The following is an 8,790-nucleotide window of genomic DNA, read 5'->3' as shown; positions in this document are numbered from 1 at the left end:
CCACCTCCCTAGGCAGGCCATTCCAGTGCCTGACCATTCTTTCAGAAAAAAAATGTTTCCTCAGATCTAATCTAAATCTTCCCCGGCGCAACTTGTGGCCATTCCCTCTCGTCCTGTCAGTATTTATCAGGGAGAAGAGGCCCACCCCCTCCTCACCACAACCCCCCTTCAGGAAGTGGTAGAGTGCAATAAGGTCTCCTCTGAGCCTCCTCTTCTCCAGACTAAACAATCCCAGCTCCCTCAGCCGCTCCTCATAAGACTTGTGCTCCAGACCCCTCCCCAGTTTTGTTGCCCTTCTCACTTAAAGGACTTTTCCTAATTTCTAATGTCTCTATACACTTTGACTGTTGCAAAGCAGTGAGTTGACTTGAGAATTAAAAGAACTATCATCACCTCAATGTCTCTTCCTGGTGACAACTGTCAGTCTGTCACCTCACTGCAATTTTTACTGATAGAGCAATAAAATGGCAAAGAAAACTCAACACTGTGAAGTTGCACTCAGTAGTTCATACCAGCCATGCTGATAACTTGGTACTGCCCTTAAGCTTTGCCACCAGCCTGATTTTCTCCTTTTCAGGTTGCTTATGAATAAGGTGAAAAGCATTAGTCTTGGTCTAGTTTCAAATGTGTAAGTAATGCTCCGTAAAGCACACTTTTTCCGTGCAATATTGGAGGTATTGAGAAGCTTATTCAGTTTTATTAACAGGTCCATACTGACAAGTTTATTCCTATTCCTTGTGTGTGCCATTTAAATTTTCACTGCTGAAAGGTCGCCCAGTTGTCTAGGACTTAAAGTCTGAAGACTGGAGCTCACACTGGGAGCTGAGAGCTTCCTAATCTCTTACTTCTCGTCTGAAATTTGTCTGTGCAGATGATCTGATTGCTGCACTTGCACCACCATTTCTGAATTTCCATTAGAACAGAAATTGTTTCTTTGTCTCTAGAATACTCAGTTTCTTCCAGAGGCATAACAGATATTTACTGATTATGTCTGTCTTTATCTTCTCTATTGAATGAGACAGCACAAAACTTATGAAGTCATGTAGAAATTTTTATGTCAAAATGCTGCTTTTGCAATCTTTGACATCCTTTTTCATTACTAAGAGAGGTCCTCTGGAAATTACACATCTTCAGGATTGCCTTTGACAGTAGTTTTGGGCTGCATTTTATCAGTTTGAAGCCAGTATACTTCATTTTCTTTTGTAGACCAGGCTGGGAAGTTAGCAGGAATAATCTTTGTTTTCCCTTTATTTTAAAATGCTGCTGTGTTTAGGTTTGCATTATGGTGCTTCTTGTGATACCCGACAATCTGCTTGGCGAAAATAAGAATGGCTTATTGGTGCTTTGCTTTCTTGCAAACTAGCTATGCAGAGGTTAAATACACATCAGTTTCTTGTTTTTATGCTGTCTTGTCAAATGCTGATTACTGACTGAAAGGGTGAAGGGTGCTTATCTTGCTACAGGGCCCATATAGGCATTAAAACTGCTTTCTGCAACTGACGCTTCTGTACATAACATATGGCATGTTCTAACCTGCTGACACTTCAAGTAAAATCATGTAAGTTCCACTTGTGAAGTAACATTCCTATGAAAGGGATGAGTTCTCATAGATGTGCAGATTCTGTCCATCTTCTCTACTGGGTAGTAAGGTAAGAACTGAAAATTATGGTCAGCTTTTAAAAAGCAAGAAAGATGAAAGGAAATGCCTTACTGAATCAGACTGGTGGTCTATGTAGCCCAGCAGTCTGCCTCCAGAAGTAGAATGCAAGGTATAATTTTGGGACAATGTATGAGCGTAGCTGCTTTTAATTGCCCTTTTTCCTCATGCTCCATTGCTATGCATAATGCTTTGATTTAGGATGCTAAATGAACGTCCGCAGAAACTCTTATTGAAAGTTGTTTAATCCTTACTGAATGTACCAACACTGTCTGGCTTTACAGCCGTGTGTAGCAAGCTGGTGAATCTCATTGCTTCTTCTCTGAAGAGGCAATTTCCTAAAATGATTTATCTTCAGTGAGTGTTCCTTCTCTAGCATTTTAGAATTTGGTGAGTAATGGTGACCCAATCTCCTACTGCTGTTTTCATAATCCTCAGCTCTTCTCTCTTAAGTTGAAGAGTTTGGGACTTCTAAGACTCTTATGGCAGCTGTTCAAACCCCTTAATCATTTTGCTTATCTAAGCTAAACCTGGACTGATAGACACAGCACTTTGCACGCTTTTGCTCCTTCTGAAGATTATGCGGTGCTGTCCTAGTTCCTCAATTGACCCTCTAGGGTAAGGGATTCAGGAAGCTTTGCGCCTGAAGAATGGAAAAAAATTCATCCCCTTTTTACAGCATCAGATAAGAACTTTGGCAAAATACTGGAAAAATTCCCTCTTTGAATGACTGCTTGATGCAAGTGCTTCTCCATAGTTGCTGATCCTGTTTATGGTATAGTGCTGACATGACTTCTTGTAGTACTTGAACATAAGGCTAAGATTTCTGGTTCCGATCTTCAGCTGTTCATATGTGACATAACCTGAAAATAAAAACCTCTACCTGCACTCCAGACATCAGCATCATGGGGAATCCAACTAGCTTCCACAGAATTTGGATAAGGTCAGTGCACTGCCCAGAGATGCAGTGGATGCCCTGTCCCTGAAAGGCAGGACAGATCAGGCCCTGGGAAACCTGATCTAGCATTGGATGTCCCTGTTCACTATGGGGAGTTGGATTAGATGACCTTCAAAGGTCCCTTCCAACTCCAAGGATTCTATGGCTGCTGCCTCGGAGTTTTCTCGCTGGAAAGTGGAGTTGGCTGTAGGGACTCAGCATTGCATACTGAGAGTGGTGCCTCCCGTGACCTTGGTGAGCACCCAGTTCTATGGTTCTGACAGCCCGGGCATTTCAAGGGTTGCAGGCACTGTTTTTAGCACCTTATGTAAGTTTTTTTTCCTCAGCAGACTCCTGCTATCTTTTTAGTGTGTAACCCATTTAAATTCTTTCTATTCACCTAGAATAGCATTTTCTTTCTTTCATTGATTCTGGCCTTATTCTCTTTATCTCTGCTTTTTTGTTAAACTATGTATCATATTTAAGTGTTTAGCAGCTCTGAGTGAGGTGGCCAGGTAAGAAGAAAGGTGTGCAATCCCACTTGATATCAGTGGAAAAACAGAAAAAGAAATACAAAAAAAGAACAGTTGAAGACACCTGTTGAAGGCACTTCATAAAATGAGCAGCTTTCAGTCACTGGATAGCAGTCTGTGAATGGTCTGTGTGCTACAGAACAGTTACAAAAGCTACCTGATCTCAGAGATAGTCTTGATGCTTTTTTGAACAGTGCTTTAGTGACTGTTCCATGTTTTGGGTTTTTTGTTTGTGCTTTTTCAGTGCTGTAGTGACGTATCCCTAACTTGACAAAGGCAGCATTCTCCTGGTGGCTGTGTGCATTGTGAGCACAGGAGCTACAGTGACAGTGACCTCACAAAGAGGAGCAGCTCTAACGTGCTCTGTTACTCTTCCAAGAATTCCAGGTTTTGTGTTTGCGCGAAACTAGATACAATTCTTACAAGGTGACTGTATGATTGATGCTGGGATTTGAACATCACTCATATTTAGAGATTGGTAACAAAAGCTTTGCTGATGTATTGTTAGCATATCATTACTGTGGCTATGTGCTCCTTTAGTGCCCTTACCTGCAGAGGCTTAGAGCAGCTTTTCCAATCCTTGTGAATGGGTCCTTGCTAACACAAACAAGATGATGGGCAAAACAGAAGGAGGATTAAGTAGGAAAATAATCCTGAACATGTGACATCTCCAACAGCTGTGTACAAATACATTCTGGACAGATTCCTTGGTCTGTTTCTCTCTACTTAAACTGTTCACTCTTTTTCAACTATCTGCAGCTCCTCAGGTCTCTTTCTTTGCTTTTAAAAATCTCAAGGATCTCACGGGCTAGAGGGAAGAGCCTCTGCCCAGCTGCTCTCAATTCCTGTTTACCTGAGTTGTGTGCTTAAGCAGTTGAAGGTAAGTGGCTTAGGATGTTCTGTGCCTGCCTCTTCCTCAGACTGAATGCATGGAGCTGAGCTGATGAACGTTTAATCTGCCTGCACTCATGAATATATCTAGCAAAATAAAAACTGGAAAACCAAGCAGAACTTCTGAGCCTGTCTTCTTAAAGTAGAAGACATCATAGCTTACAGCCAGCAAAGGTAACCTGTCTCACCACTCCAGTGTAGAATGGAGCAACTGGGGGCACTAATGTGCAAGGGAGTGAGCTGTGTCATCAGCTTCCCACATGTGCATCGCTGAAGTGCTGTCAGGCTCTCAGTGGAATTGCATCACTTGTGGCATCTGGCTGCGTCCAGCTTGGATGAAAAAACAGAAATCCCCTGAAGAGAGCCTGTCTAGGATTTCAGCTGCTATTTCAGGAATTAAATTTTTCCACTAGGTACAGATTCAGAAGAGTGAAAAGCATCGTAGAAGGAGCCTGGTAATCTTATTTTTCTGAGATTAATTGTTGTCATGTGCTATTGTAATTGTAATGCCGTAATTCCTACCTCAGAAAACGGATGTCCCTGAGTCTGATTGGCTGTGTTCCAGGGTTTTGTCTTGCCCTATTAATCGTGGCATTGCCAGTACATATGCTGCTTTTTCTCCCTGTAAATACTTAAAATTGCAGGCTGGAGGCACTGTTTTCCTTTCCTGTTCTGGTGTTGCTTTGTACCTGGGGAATCTGAAATGACATGCATTCTATTTGATGCTGAGAAATTACAGTAGTCTTTGAAGATCACAAAGCTTAAAATGAACTTAATAGGCATTATTATAAAGGCACCAAGTCTAGAAGCATCTTTCTTTTGAAGCAGCAACTGGCCTTTGCTGCTTGATTTGGAAACTTCAGGAGGCTGAGTGCAAAAATAATTAGCTTTTCCTTAGCTTTTCCTTACTTCTTGGTAGAGCAGCTGGGCTTCAGCAGGGGTTCCATAATCTCATTCCTGTTCTGACTATAATTTTTAAGTATTCCCTTCTCCTGCTAGTTTGAATGAAGCAAAAAGGGAAAAAATGGATTGGTTCCTGAGTTCAGCCTCTGGAAAACTGAGAGCACTGCAGAAGAAAGAATAGTTACTATATGAAGACAATCTCCCTCTTTAAAAACAAAACACATTTTAACAATTTGTAGGTGAGTGTTGTGGATCTCTATCATTTCACCCCAGAGAGAACAAGCTATCTGCCATTGGTGTGAATAGTGAGGTTTACTCACTGCAGAACAGCACTGAGATATGGCTATGACTGAGAACCTGGCCAATACAGGTAACTGTTGGGCTCCATCCCTCTCTTTCCCTTATTGGTTGTTTAAGGCTGCTATGTACAGAAAGCTTACTAATAAAACTGTATGTGCAGTGCTAATGCTTGAATTCCCTATCCAAGCAGAATGTCTCCACAAATCAGACTGCTTAACAAAAAATAGATTTATGGGGTTATATTTTGTACTGTCAGCTAGTTCTTATACAAAACAAACAAAACTCTCAGCCAGATTTGTTCTTTCTACCTTCTGAATTCATTTCCATGTGTAACTCTACTTTCCAGTTTTGCCTGTCTCTTAGATCAGGGCTACCAAAGTTGGAAAAACTGCTGTCATGAATTCACTGGTAGCTTTTCCGAAGTTAGGACTTTTCATAATAAATTGCTGCTCTTGCTTCTAAAACTAAACATTGTGGTTGTGTTGTTGGCAGTTTGTAGAATTCAAATTCTAAATGCATATATGGCACATATGGAGGCAAAGAGTAAATGGGTTAATTGTGACAGTACTTCTTGAATTCTTCATGGAATGTGGAAGTAGTGCATTGTACTGAATCACATCTGCTGTTTTATCTCTTGTATACAAAGAGTCCTGGTGCCAGGGTCTAATTGAATGGGCCTAGTGAGGACATTAACCCTTGAAGATGATAGAAAAAGGGATTAAATAGTTGGGAAAGGGTTGATTATTTGTTTCAAACACAGTGAAATAAGCATGCTGCCATTGCATTCTTTAGTTCTTCTCATCCTGGTGGATGTAGGTATTGTCTCGCTTGATTTATTTCTAAATATGGAACTGACAAATACTGAATCTATACCAGTCAGTTCTTGAGGCAGTAGCATATGAATAACTGATTATCATATCTCAGTCCATTCTTAAATGAATTTGGTGGAATGCATTTTAAATGGATTTAAAACAGTGTTTTTGTTTTTTCCTTAGACTTACTAGGACAGACTAGTGATGAATGAGACTAGAATGTTTCATGGTTAATGGTGGGGGAGAAAAAAAAGACAGAAATAAATCCTGGAAGAACATAATGTGGTTATATCTTTATTCCAAATGACCTCTGCTCAGCAGTTCTACTCACAGCTTTGTAAGTTGAAGCCAGTTCTGCATTTCGTGCTTCACTTTGGCAGTGGCAGTTGTGGAAACTGGTTGCAGTGGTTCACTATGTTAGTTTGCCTTTACCTGAGTGGATGGTGTAGATTTGACCTAATGCTACCTCTCTGCTTCTGAGATTTTGTTGAATATTAATGATTCTACAGGAAAATCTCCAGTAGACAATTTGACTCCTGTGAAGAAAATTCACATGGGATTGCTGTTCTAAAGATCAGATTTACTTGCACTTTTATTCATATTTCATGGAGAGGAATAATTCAGAAGAGGTTATCGATTTTTCCTTCCATTTGTTTCTCATCTCAGATTTCATCTGAGCTGCATCCTTGCAAGAAAACAGGTGCTGCAGTGCTGATCTCATCCTGCAGGAGGGCATAAAGTGGGAGGGAATGTGTCTAAAATGGATGTCCCATTTGATCTCTGATTTCTGTTTAAAGAGTATTTCAAACATTTTTCTCCTTTCTCGATGAGTAGGCCTTACAAGCAGGAAAGAGCTGTTAACGATAATATCCCTAATTTGCTCACTATCTACTAGCACTGTTCTGGAGGCCCAACATATTCTAGCTTTCAATTTGAGCTTGAGCTGTGCCTGGAAGAGCAATTCTGTAATTTCAGCACTGGCTTATTTCCTGGAGTATCTTTTCATATTCATTTTTCTTGTATTTCTTTGCTTGTTTTCACAATGAGATTTACTGCGAAAAGATGCTTCTGTACAACACCACTCAAACTTGTGTGAAACCAACCATTTATGGGTTCTGCAGTTTCCAGGAATGTGACAGCTACTGTTGCATACGGAAAATGCTTGTGTTTCAACATTCTCAATTTTCCAACTCTAAATATTGTACTGAGAATCACGAAGCAATGTATGGGTTAATAAGAACTGTACCTTTTGAAGAGAGTCCTCAGTATTCTTGTCTCAACCTGTGTAACAACAGTGTGTGTATTCAGAATATTGGAATCTTTCCCAAGTATATATATATTTTAAAGTTGTACTTGTGCCATTGTAATTTTAAAGCCTATTACACTATCTTTCCAGCCTTCCTTTTAGGTTGGCTGCCAGGCACAGCTTCCTATCTTCAATTTGCATTATCTTCACAGTTGCCTCTGATGATTGCTGCTGGTTTGCCTCCTAGGATCCTGTTGCGAGTTTGGCAGAGGTGTCCAATGGGTGCTATTAAACACTATGACATCTGTTTCAGAGATAACTAACAGCATCTGGTAAATCAGTGCTTCTTGACTGACAGTCTCCTTAAGGATGTTAGCAGTCTTTTGGTCTCTGAGCCCTAGAAACAGAGTTGAAAAATATGCGAGTCCCCAGAAACCTGATCCTGCTTGGAGTAGCTAGTGCCTATTACAAGAGATTAGTGGATGGTTCAAAGATAGGTTTAATCATCTCAGATCCCAATCTGGAAGAGGAGGACGGGTCTTGCACTCTATTTTGGCTCTTGTAGCTTCTCTAAGGTTGCCTTGGTCATATGCCTTTATTACTTTCCAGTGCTATACTGGTTTATACCTTCTCTACTCTACTGTATGTCTGCTGAGATGCATGAAAAGCTTTTCTGTGCCTCCGTCTGCAGAAGTCTTGTGGGTGCTCAGTGGGGACCAATGCTGGAAAAGGCTGCTGAGTTCGTACAGCCAACATGAGTGCTGCATGCATGGAAGGCATGAGCTTTTCTCCAGGTAGACTTATGCTACTTATTGGAGATGTTTGGAACAGTCTTCCCTTGAAGTAATTGTTATTAGGAACTTACTGGGATTTGATCCTCCTTCCTCTCTGCTGCATAAAGGTGCCCTTTTGGGGCTGTAGAGTTGTCCTCTGTTCAAGCAGGGAATGTGCTGGTTCATGCTGTGCCCCAGTATTTGCTTCAATCCCTTCTTCCTGTGTTCCTTCTGGTCTTTCAGTACTACTCATGATTGCTCCAGTTCTGCAGCCTTGATTTTTTTTTTTTTTATAAACCTCTTTATAGTTTCCATTGAGAGTTCTAGTCAGGTCATCTGTTATTTTCTCTAAAGCTTTTGAGTTGCTGAGTTAAATTAAGATCACCATTTTAAAAACCCTATTTTCTGGGACAAGTGAGACCAGAGTGTTGCCAAAGAAAACTCACAGATCTTGTGAGTTTGTTTAAACTAAAAACTGGAAAAGATAATAACAGTCCTTGTGGATCTAAGTTAAGGATGCTGTTGACACAAAGGTGAAACCTCATTTGGGAAAGAAAATGATAAACAGATGAATGTAATGGATGATGTGGACTATCCACCCATGTAAACTTTCCAAGAACCTCAGCAAGTCAAGGTTTATAGCAGATTCTTCTCAGTAGCTCAGATAATCACTCCATGGGCCCTCAAGGATCAGAAAGATGAAAAGATTACTGTCAAATTAAGGAAAAGTAGTCTAAT

Source organism: Cyrtonyx montezumae, unplaced genomic scaffold (assembly GCF_038088225.1).
Source record: "Cyrtonyx montezumae isolate F1298 unplaced genomic scaffold, pur_monq_1.0 scaffold_17, whole genome shotgun sequence".
NCBI lineage: Eukaryota > Metazoa > Chordata > Aves > Galliformes > Odontophoridae > Cyrtonyx > Cyrtonyx montezumae.
This window is presented reverse-complemented; position numbering follows the sequence as displayed.